This window comes from Odocoileus virginianus, chromosome 5 (genome assembly GCF_023699985.2).
Source record: "Odocoileus virginianus isolate 20LAN1187 ecotype Illinois chromosome 5, Ovbor_1.2, whole genome shotgun sequence".
Lineage (NCBI taxonomy): Eukaryota > Metazoa > Chordata > Mammalia > Artiodactyla > Cervidae > Odocoileus > Odocoileus virginianus.
Genome location: NC_069678.1, coordinates 5,577,038 through 5,588,797, shown reverse-complemented (window position 1 = coordinate 5,588,797; position 11,760 = coordinate 5,577,038). Strand labels below are relative to the sequence as shown.

At 37.1% G+C, this 11,760-nt stretch overlaps 1 protein-coding gene across 2 annotated transcripts in view; it reads left to right on the top strand.

The window, feature by feature from the left end:
• Positions 1-525: 525 nt before the first annotated feature.
• MAB21L3 (mab-21 like 3) overlaps positions 526-11,760 on the top strand; it is a 63,127-nt gene continuing 51,892 nt past the window's right edge. For both annotated transcript variants that reach the window (XM_070467250.1, XM_070467248.1), the window contains exon 1: positions 526-611. The gene's annotated coding sequence lies outside the window, so the exon portion shown is untranslated. The remainder of the gene's footprint in view (positions 612-11,760) is intronic.

Sequence of the window (11,760 nt, the reverse complement as noted above, 5' to 3'; positions counted from 1 at the left end):
CTCGAGTGTTATCTCAAAAAAGAAGTGTTATCTTGGAGTCAACAAGCTTGGACAGCGTTGCTTTAGGTCAGTTTCCCAACTGGGACCGTTTCTGTGTTTTCAGAATTTCCATTTCTGCTAATCTGTTGGAGAAAAAGAAATTTCATTAGAAATAGAAGTCATCACTGTGTCTGTTTCTGGAAATCTTGGAGGACTCACCTCGAATTGGCTCCAACCCTCTCCTGTCTTCTTCCATTTACCTCTTGGTTTCTAGTATACTAGCCTGTACCTATGTATTTGTTAAAGTGTTTTATATCCTTCATGCCCTATGTATGGGGTTCTTTATAAATAGGAAGCATCTTTACTACTGTTTATTTCTCTCCGCTGTACCCAGAACACAATATGTATTGCTGTTTCTAGCCATCAAGGAAGTTGTAGAACTCCTGCCAGTATCGTTTTTATCCATCACAGGCAAATCTGACCCAAACCCCCAAACTGTGGAATCTTGGCATCTTTCTCTGGAAGATGGAGACCCTGCCCACCATCAAGAGAAGAAGAAAGGAAGAACTTACAAGGACACTTAGAAGCTCTTTGTTGTGAAGTTAAACGTAAAACAACAAGCTAACATATAGGTGATTCTTGGCTGGTTGTCAGCCTCTTTGCATTATAAGAGTAATAACCCCATTATAAAAAAATGTGGAAATTAGAAGTTAAAAAAATGTGTGACTCATAGACTCAATACCCAGAGACAGCTGGTGCTGTGGCTTTGTTCTCTTTGAAGACTAACTGGTAATCCATCTTTTTTGTTGGCACTGGGGTTCCCTCTGCCTCTGACTAGATAAATAAGGATTCCATTAGTTCTGTCCCTGGGAATTCTCTTCTTCCAACTCTAGGATAGAAGAAGGGAGGGACGGAAATACAGTTTGAATACATGTTGCTAAGGCTGGACTACCAGCTGCTCATGTCAGATGTGTCACTAAATTTCTTTAGTGTTTCTTTCCTGACAGTCTTTTGGCAAAGTTTAATAATTTTCCTTTTGTAAAAACAAATTTTGTTTCCTTTTGCTGTTTACTGTTGAAAAATAGTGATTGTGGAGATTGTGCACATGAGTACATTTGTGTTGATTAAATTATTGGAAAACTCTTAATTTATAGGTAACATGTTGTTTTCTCAGATGATTTGTAAAAGGTTTCCTTTTAAATGTCTTTATTGTATTCAAAATTAAATTTCTTCTCTCCAAAAAAGCAACAAGAAAAATGTAAGACACATGAGAAATCCCAGGGCTTCCAGGATCTAAGGTCTTATCAACAGCTCGTCCAGAACTTAAGCACCACACAGATGTCTTGAAAGAAACTTTGCTATAGGGTTTTTTTTTTTTCTTTTTTTTTTGTGCTGTAGTTTTTTGATCAGTGAGTTAAAAACCACTGCCCATTGAAAATGCAGTATTTGTCATTTGGCTGACTTCAAGTGATAACAGACATTCTTTAGTATCTAAAAATAAATAAATAAACACAAATACAATAAGTAAGAAGCAAATAAATTTTCCTGGGACGCTGCCCAAGTAAATGTGATCTGGACAAGTATTTTTATAGAGGTCAAATTGATAAAGATACTTCTAATAGATTTATGTTCTTAACAAAAACATTGCAATAATTCTCCCTACTAAACCAGAATTAAAATGCATCTTTCTAATAGAACTGACTCCTCCATTACAACTTTTTATTAGATCATTAGTTCTTAAATTGGACATCTATAAAGGATTTTTTTCAGTAAATAAAATGCAGCTTTTTTGGCTTCTTGTGAATATGATAGAGAATTGTAAAACATAGGCTTTTTCTTTTGTCCTTACAGAATATGTCAGAGTGTATACAGTAGCATCTTTGACAAATTGAGCAAATATAGAATATGCTAGAAACTATGGGTGGTGTGTGGGACAGGGGCTATAGCAAGTTTAGGGAGCTGGTGGATGCAGAAGATAACTATAAAAATATATCTAGGAGAAAAATGCAAAGATAGGGCTTGGTTAGAAAATTTATCTGTGTAGTATATTAGAGGGAAAGACCTTATGGTTATCTCAATAGATGTGCTTAGTCGCTCAGTTGTGTCCGACTCTTTGCAACCCCATAGACTGTAGCCCGCCAGGCTCCTCTGTCCATGGGATTCTCCAGGCACAAATACTGGAGAGGGTTGCCATGCCCTCCTCCAGGGAATTTTCCCATTCCAGGGATTGAACCCAGGTCTCCCACATTGCAGGTAGATTCCTTACCATCTGAGCCACCAGGGAAGCCCATCTCAATAGATACATGAAGATTACTTGACAAAATTCAACACCTATTTAAAATAAAAGCTACTAGCAGACAAGGAATAAAAGGAAACTTCCTTCGCAGGATAAGGGGTATTGTAGTACATAAGGTTAATTGGGACATAAGATCTTGTCACCTTCCCAGAACTTTGGCCTTCAGACTTTATTAATAATGACCACAATAAGAAATGGATTCTTTCTCATCCCTCTTCTTCCATCTCTTTCTAATCTGTTTCTATTTCTCTTTCTTCTTACCTTACAAATACCTACTAGAAAATGTTTAAAATACATTAAAATATGTATATCAAACTTTCATGAAACATGTTTGTTCTTAAGATAGCTTATATTCTGTCCCATTTTGTTTTTTAAAATGCCATTTGTGATCCACTAAACCAGTTTCATGACCTACTAGACCATAAAAATCCATGGTTCTTCTCTGTCTTCTTGTACTGCAGAGGCTTTAAAGCAAAGATGTACATTTCCCAAACACCCTTTGCAGCTAGGCTTCTAGGTGCAATGAAGTTTCCGTCACTCAGATTCAGATGGAATTGGGAATGTGGGAGTGAGGTGGAGGCTGTACTTGTGGTGGATCCTTTTTTCTTACTGGAGTCTACAAAGATGGTTGGTTTTGCTGAGGCAGTCTCAGTAGAGGTGTTGACAGCCAGGGGCAACACATATTAAAACGGTAATAAGATTTTTTTTTTTTTTTAACACAGAGCCTGGAAAAATAACTCTGGTTAAGGAAAAGTAAAGATTCAAAAGTACTCAACAATCCCCAAAACATAAGGCAAGCAAGAGACTTGACTTCCCAGATATTAAAACTTTTTGAAGCCATGGTATGAGTGTAACAATAGATAAGCAGATCAGTAAAACATAATAGAAATCTCAGAACAAGACAAAGGATATATAACGGGTTTGGCATTTTTTGAAGATGGTATGACAACTCAGTGGGGGAAAAAAACTGAACAATTATTGTTGTGGCAACTGTTGGGTTTCCATATCAAAAAATAAGATAAAATTATACCCTTTCTACACACCATAACAAAAGTTCCAAGTGTGTTGAAGAACTTAATGGAAAAAGGCAAAACTTTTTTAAAAATTATAAAATGATACAGGAGAATGTTCTTATGACCTTGAGGGATAGATGGAGTTTTCAGACAGAAAGTAAAAATCACAAATCATTTTTAAGAAGATAGGTTGATATGTTTCACTACATCTAAATTTAAAACTTCTTTCTATATGACTAGACACACCACAAAATTAAAAGCAAAGCAATAGATTAGGAAAAGAATATTGGCAACTTCTGTAAAAGACAAAGATCAGTATCCAAAATGTAGAAAGAATTAGTGCCGATCAGAAAGAAAAATAAGGAGGAAGCTTATAAAATATATTTTTAGGTAATTTACAGCCTCACTAGAGGATCAGAGAAATGCAAATTGAAACAATGTTAAGTTATTAAAAATCCATTAGATTGGAAGAAAAGAAGAGTTCTAAAACAACATTTTAAAGATACAAAGAAGAAGGAATTTCTCTACATTGTGATAGAAGTATAAATTTACTTACCAACTTGATTGTCAATAGCCAGTGAGGTTGAAAAATGTAAACGTTCTGTGACACAGAAATTCTACTTCTATATCTATTAATATGTCCTAGAAGAGTTTTCAGATATTTTGAAGAAAATTGTTTCACACTGTGCCATGCATAGTACACAAACCTACATATCCATATCCATATGTACATACATATCGCCAATAATTTTTTATACAATAATACCATTACTAGATGCATTGCATTGTATTTTCTATGCTATGATATTTTACCTTAAAATGAATATTGGTGAAGACACACAAAAATGATTTCACAATTCATAAGCAAATGAAAGCAAGCAGTTGCAAGAAGTGAAACATAATACCTTTCATATTTACCTTCGTACTGGCCTAGTGTGCTTGTCTGCAAGCAGACATGTACAGAGATGTCCACTATAGTTGTAATGAAACAATGAAATTAAATACCTTCAGTAGGGAAATGTATGGATACCATTTTATATTCAGGAAATGGAATTAAACCTGGGACTTCCATGCACTGAGGTGGATGGATGTTCAGTGTTGAATCAAATGTTAGCTAATCTTTTCTAGATCAAAGTTATTTCATGGTTAAATTCTTTAGTGAGTGACAGGAGTATTTGCCTGTTAAGGAGATCCAAATGCTTTTTAGGCCATACTTTACAGTCAAGACTGTTATTGTTCTGTTGCAGAAATACAAGTCTCACCATTATCCCTACCCAAATGAAGAGTTATCCCCCTTCCCTCTACATCTGAATTTCTCTTGGAAAAGAGCTTTGCATCTGTGAAAACATTTAGACCACTTCTCAACCGAGACCCTACAGCTCTGTAATATAAATCTTAGAAGAGATTAGTTATTTATTGAAAAACATCAGGGACAGATGTAGCCAAATGAGTATTAAAATAACTCCAGTCTGGACCTTGCAGAACAATTGATTTTGAATAGACTAGATTCTGATGGAATTGCTTTGCTTCAAAATATAACTGGGTGAAATGATTGTGTAAGATAGGTAAAGATGCACACTCAACTTGGAGGTGAATTTAATAATAAATGAATGATTTACCAGTATGTGGGCAGAGCTTCCAGAAACCACAGAAGAGAAGGCAGTATGCAGAAGGAAGCCCTTTGGTACAGTCTGCACAGGTCAGCCTCCTAGGCCCAGCACAGGTTGAGGACTGGGTCCACAGAGGTAAACTGTTCAGTACTGGGAAACATTTCACCATGTATAGGATGTTTGTGTTCCTATTTGCTATAGCAGGTGGCATGCATCCATTTAGTTGTGTAGCAGGATCCAGTTATATGTGTGTGAATGTAACAGAGGAGGGACTGTAAAGCAGCGATTCACTTTCAAATAAAATTCTTCCCATGCTATGTATTATCATTATGTTTTCCACTGTAGTTTTCTCTGAATGTGTACTATAACCAAGAGAGAAGACAAAGAGTATTTTGCTTCTACAGGTAGAATAGCAGCAGAATACACTGGTGGTTAGGAAATGTCAATCAAACTAACTTTTCCATAAAGATTCCCATAAGACTCCTTTAAAAAAATTTATTTATTTATTTGTCTGTGCTGGGTCTTTGTCACTGCATGGACTTTTCTCTGGTTGTGGCGAGCAGGTGCTACATTCTAGCTGCAATGCCCGAGCCTCTCATTGTAGTGGCTTCTCTTGATGGGAGTGTAGGGTCTCGGGCACACAGGCTTCAGTAGTGGCAGCACATAGCCTCAGTAGTTACAGCTCCCCAACTCTAGAGGACAGGCTCATTAGTTGTGGCCCACGGGCTAGTTGGCTCCATGGCATGTGGAATCTTCCCAAATCAGGGATGGAACTGGTATCTCCTGCACTGGCCAGCAGATTCTTGACCACTGAGCCAGCAGGGAAGCCTCCAAGATCCTTTTTAGTTTACATAAGTAATTGGATGCTGTATTAGTTTCCGATAGCTGCTGTAACAAAATATCACAAACTTTAGACAACACAGATTTATTCTTTTACATGTTTGGGAGTCAGATGACAAAGTGAATTTTAAGGGGTTAAAATGAAGATGTCAGCAGGGCTGTTTTTCCCCCTGCGTTTTCAGGGGGAAATCCGTTCCTTTGTCTCCTGCAACTTCTAGACAGTGCAGCCTTCCTTAGGCCTGGCCGCAGCATTCCTTAGACCTGGCCACAGCACCCCAGTCTCTGCTCCTGTTGTCTAACATGGCCTTCTACTTGCTCTGTTCTGCCCTCTTCTTATTAGTACCTCTGTGGCTACATCAGGCCCTCCCAGATAATTCCAACTCATCTCTCCATTTCAAGATCCTTATCTGCAAAGTCCCTTTTGCCATAAAAGGTAGCATTCACAGGTTCTGATTAGCATGTGAATATCTTTGGGGGCCAGCAGTCAGCTTATTACCGGTGTCTTAAGTGCATGTCACTGAAGTTTTTTAAGTAGACAGGACCTGCTGGCATCATCAGTGTATACTTGTAAGTTTTATGGGAAAACCTAGTCATCATCAAGATAAGCTGGACTCAGACCATGGGCAACAGCCGCAAATATACATTTATTAATGAGTTTATAGACACAGTTGGCTAAACCTGAAGTCTCCCAGTTATTGTTTAAAAGAATAAAGTGCTTACAAAAGAATTTAAGCCTACTAAGACTTTGTCTCTGAGTTTTATTTGTTGCTGTGTCTTAACTTCCAGTAGTTTTCTTATCAAAAGCAGTTGTTGTCTCTACCTTTGTTGTATATTCTTAAGCATCTTGTACTTTTCCATAATTATAGTATTTATTGAGTAATCTAATAATTGATGATGTCTTCCCTATTAAGCCATGAGCTGTATGAAAACAGGGTACATGTCTGTCTTTTTTCCTATTAAATGTCCGCCCGTAGCACTGGACCCAGTGTTATTAGGCATTTGGGTACTTTTTTTTATATTGGAGTATAGCCAATTATAGCCCAGGTGGCAATAGTGGTAAAGAATCTGCCTGCCAGCACAGGAGATGTAAAAGATGTGGGTTTGATCCCTGGGTTGGGAAGATCTCCTGGAGGAAGGCATGGCAACCCTCTCCAGTATTCTTGCCTGGAGAATTCCATGGGCAGAGGAGCCTGCCCTCTGAGGTCCATAGGGTCGCAAAGAGTTGAATATGGCTGAAGCGACTTAGCACACATAGCTGATTAACAATGTTGTGATAGTTTCCGGTGAACAGCAAAGGGACTCAGCCATATATATACATGTATCCCTTCTCCCCCAAACTCCACTCCCATCCAGGCTGCCACATAACATTGAGCAGATTTCATGTGCTATACACTTAGTCCTTGTTGGTTATCCATTTTGATAATAGCAACTTGTACATGTCCATCCCAAACAGTCAGGTATTTTTGAAGAAATACATGGATTCCTCACCACTCTTTACTATGAGCTCTGTCACTACGTTGAGCTCATAAGCAACCAAAGAGGCTGTATCTTACTTATCTTAGTACCTCTAAGAACTAGCACAGTATTGGGGACATGGTAGGCATTCATTAAATTTTTAAATGAGTGAATACCTAGACACAAGGGATTCAAGATTGGCTTAACTGACCTATCAGCTAATGTTCTCAAACAGGATATTCTTCCCCAAGGTCAGTTTGAAAAGAAGGTCTGTAGAATGTTTAGCTCTGAGAAAGCTACTTATAGGTTACTTAAAAAAAAAAACAACAACCTTCATTCCACATTAACCTTCCTATTACCTAAATCACCATTGTGAGCAAAGTTAAAGTTGGGATTAGAGTATGTTCAAGAGAGAAATGATCCCTTTTTAACAAGGTCTAAAATGTCTACCCTGAAAATAGAAGTAAGCAAAGAAGGATTAATTATTAAATAATGATCTTATCCATGTATTTATTTATTGGAATATAATTGCTTTACCATATTGTATTAGTTTCTGCTTTACAACAACATGAATCCTGTATAAGTATACATATACTCTCTCCCTCTTAAGCCTCCCTCCCACCCCCGACCATGTATTTATATACCTATTACTAAAACACCATTCATCCTACTGAGTTGTAGAATAAATCAATTTAGTGATACTTTTCTTCTCACTGAGGCCTCTCCCAGAGGGTATTCTTTGGGGAACTTTTTGGTATAACCATCAATGTTATAATATTCAGCTCTCCTAATATAACTCATCTAATGGAAACAAGGTATAAAAGTTTCAGAAATGCTGTCAGTTCGATTCCAGGCATTTGAGGGCTCAGCCCATTAAGAAAAAAGTTATTAGGAATTGGGTCAATGTCTTGATTTTCCTGTTTGCTAGGTGATTCAGAAGCTGGCTCTCAGGTGTTGACTGTTTCCCTTAATTTATCAGAGGAATGCAAAAATACCTGAAAACATCTCAGAGTAAAGCCCAAGGGGAAAGCTGGGTAGTTAGGCTAGTTGTATTTACTTCTCCATTCTGCCATATGCAGAAACTATTTATTATTGGTAAGTAGGTTCCAAACTATCCTGAATTCAAGGCCAGAAAATGCAATCAGATGCTGTTGGGCTATAGAATTCTATAATGATTGATTTGCCAATATCAAGAGTCAGAACATAGCAGATGCATTTCCAACAGTAAAAGAATTTATTATCTTCCTAGTCCAGTCCATCAGGAGAGAGATGAGGCTTGATAAGGATTTAACTGATTAAGAATGACTAGGTAAAAAGTTGAAGACCTGGACAACAGGAGAGAATTTGGGGAAAAAAAACAGAACAAAGGTAGTGTTGTTTTGTCTTGTGGAACAAAATGCCCAAGTTAAGCAGAGGTATAGAATCATTAACAAGTTTTGTTGACAAAGGTGTCATAAAATGACATCCAGTGAAAAGAGTGACCATCTAGGCTTTGCATGTTTGTGTTCAAACCACCCCAGATAGCTTCAAGATTACCCTAGGAAGATGTGCACAAAATATCAAAAGATTTCCTTAACTAGTTTCTTATATTCAAGAGGAAAAGTAACAGGGGAAAATAATTTATTCCTAAAATATTTAGAGTGCCTACTGTGTGCTGTGTCCTATTCTTGGTGCTGGGTTAAAAGAGAACATGTATTGAGCATTATTCTAAACAGTTTATATTTCTTGGTATATAAAATCTTCAGAAGAAAACTACGAAATGTATACTATGGATCCCATTTTATAGATGAGAACACTGAGGCCCTAGTTAAGGACCCCAGGTCAGACAACTAATTGTTGGCAAAACCTGGATTATCTGACTTCAGAAGTCACTTCTTAAGTGACTAAGCTATACCACGACAATTCTAAAGGGGTTCTTAAATTTTAGCAGACCTTGTATTTTCCATGTACTGTTTGATGATAATGATGGTGGTGTTTATAACTACTATACATTGACTACCATACATCATGTCACCATGTCTATGCAGTCTATGATTATGTCTTAAAATTCTCACAACAATTCTATTAGGTAGGTGTATACTTCTTGCTCTGTTGATGACAACAACAAAGTTTAGGGGCATTATGTAACTTTCTCAAGGTCATAGCTGGTAAGAGGCACTGTTAGGTCTAGATTGCATTTTGCCAAGGCCCAGACATTTTGATTAGGCTCTTTGAGGAGGCAGAATACTTAAAGGATTCTAATTAATGATTCTCCCTGTATTTTAGAACCATTAAGGTTTTTTTTTTCCTTCTCAGAATTAAATCAATAAAGGAATATAATTGTCAGTCAAAAATATGGATTGAGAAGCTCATTAAGATTCATATGGCTCATTAATGGATCAAATCCAGTTATGATCTCATAGAGAAGATGGAAAAATTCTCCATTTCTGAATAGTCTTTGGGGTTACTTTCATTATTCACTTTAGGGCAACTATTAAGCTACCTTTCCACCAAATATATTCAAGAAAAATTCACCGAGTACCTACTGTGTACCAGGCATTTTCATAAGCTTGGAGCTGTCAAAGATCATTGAGGTGGGTTTCTTAAGCTGTGAGTCTTCCCAGAGTATTTGGCCTAATGGGTGGCATTTAAGTCCAGCAAGTTGAAAAGGACTTAGTAAAACTGAGAGACCTTCTGGGATCCAAGTTTGGGAAACTGGCTGGTGACTGAAATGGATCTCTTTTTCAATGAAGAAATTCTTGAGAGGTGAGGTCTCAGGCTGAGACTTTTGATAGTGGTTTCAAGTGGTTTCATTTGATAGTGGTTAATTATGTCAACAACTAACAGGTTAAATAAAGCCTGTTATCTGAGGAGAGTAAGCTTGCTGCTATCAGCAAAGGGACACCTAAACATTTCCTCTTGTAAATATTCTTTCCCTTTATCAGATTAGCCACATTTCAAAGTCCTGTGCAAAGACCAGGACTGCCATCTTTTTTTTTTTTTTTTTCATATTCCTCTTTAAAATTCTTTGTTGATAACTTAATGACTTTGGAGTAGTTCAACATGCTCCCAAAAGATATTTTAAGGACCCTCTGAAATATTCACAGTATTGCAAGAATACAGCTTTAGAATCAGATTTTTAAAATTTTCTTTTCTTCTTCTTTAACATGAAATATTAAGATATCATATGTCCCTGTGCTGATTATTGAGTAATGTGTATATAAAACTCCAGCTGCCAAATAGGAGAGCTTTAGTAAATTCTACTACCTAGAAACTGCCAAAGATTTTTGAACAAGGATTTAATACACACCTTTTAAAACGTGTTTTATTTTACTTTTTTGGCCACGCTGTGAGGCTTGTGGGATCTTAGTTCCTGACCAGGGATCGAACCCGCACCCTCTGGAGAAGAAGCACAAGGTCCTAACCAACCTCTGGACTGCCCCCAAATTCCCAAAAAATGTTTTTAAAGAAAGTGAACTCTCATGGTGCCATATTTTTTTTTTTCCAAAATGAAATTTATATTGAATGTTTCAAGAAAACATATTTTCAATCTGGCCCAGTTCATTTGCCACCTAATCATGTAAATGAGGAAATAAGACTTTTGTAAGACCATTTCCTTTTTCTCTATCTTCCTTTAATATCTGGAAGCTCCCTTCCCCTTATCCCCTCCCACTTTCCTGAGGAATCCCAGGTTGGGGAGGAGACAGTAGCCTCTGGTGGGAGGAGAGGAAGGACTATAAAATCCATTTCTTCTAGCCTTGGACTCCAGATCTTCTCTCTTTCCCTTTTGGAAGCAGCTTGTAAGGGTAAGTGTGGGAGAAAAGTAATTGGGAAAGTGAAGTAATTGGGAAGTGTGTGTTTCCCACCTAGAGCTCCACAAGGGAGCCAGGGAGAGGAACGCTGCTTGCACCATTCTCTGGGTCATAGGGAGAATGATTCTCGAGGATTCTTTTTGTCTATCGGTGTACTCAGAAAGAGTGTGATCTGGTCAGAGTGTCATCTGTGATTAAATCATTGAAACTCAAGGGAGCCTTCGGTGAGCGAACAGGAAGCAAATTCAGTTACAATATGTGGACCACACTTAAGGCTGATGAACAGGTCTTAGTGTTTTGAGAACAAGCAAATATTACTAGTCATTTGTATCTAGTTGTTCACATGAGTTCTATTCTTTGCCCTTTTCCCTTTTCACTTTATATACTCTCCCTGAGCAATCTCTACTCTAAATACTGACTTGTATTTATATCTTTTCTCTGATTATAAAAATTTAAATATGTTAATTGTAAAAAAAGAAAAAATCAATGTGAAAAAAATCTAACGTAAAAATTCAATGCACTCCTACCACCCAGAGAAGACCACTTTTATTTCATGGGTAATGTTTTGTGACCTACTTTTTTCTGTCAATAATGTCATAAGCATTTTCCTGTTATTAAATATTCTTTACTGTATAATTTTAAAGGCCATAAAGTCTTCCATTATATAAATGATTATAACTTATTAGCCAGTGTCCAATTTTTATTTAGTTTGTATCCATTGTTTCCTGTTAAAAATGAGGCATACAGAGAGTTGGCATACCTTTCAAGTTTCTGTC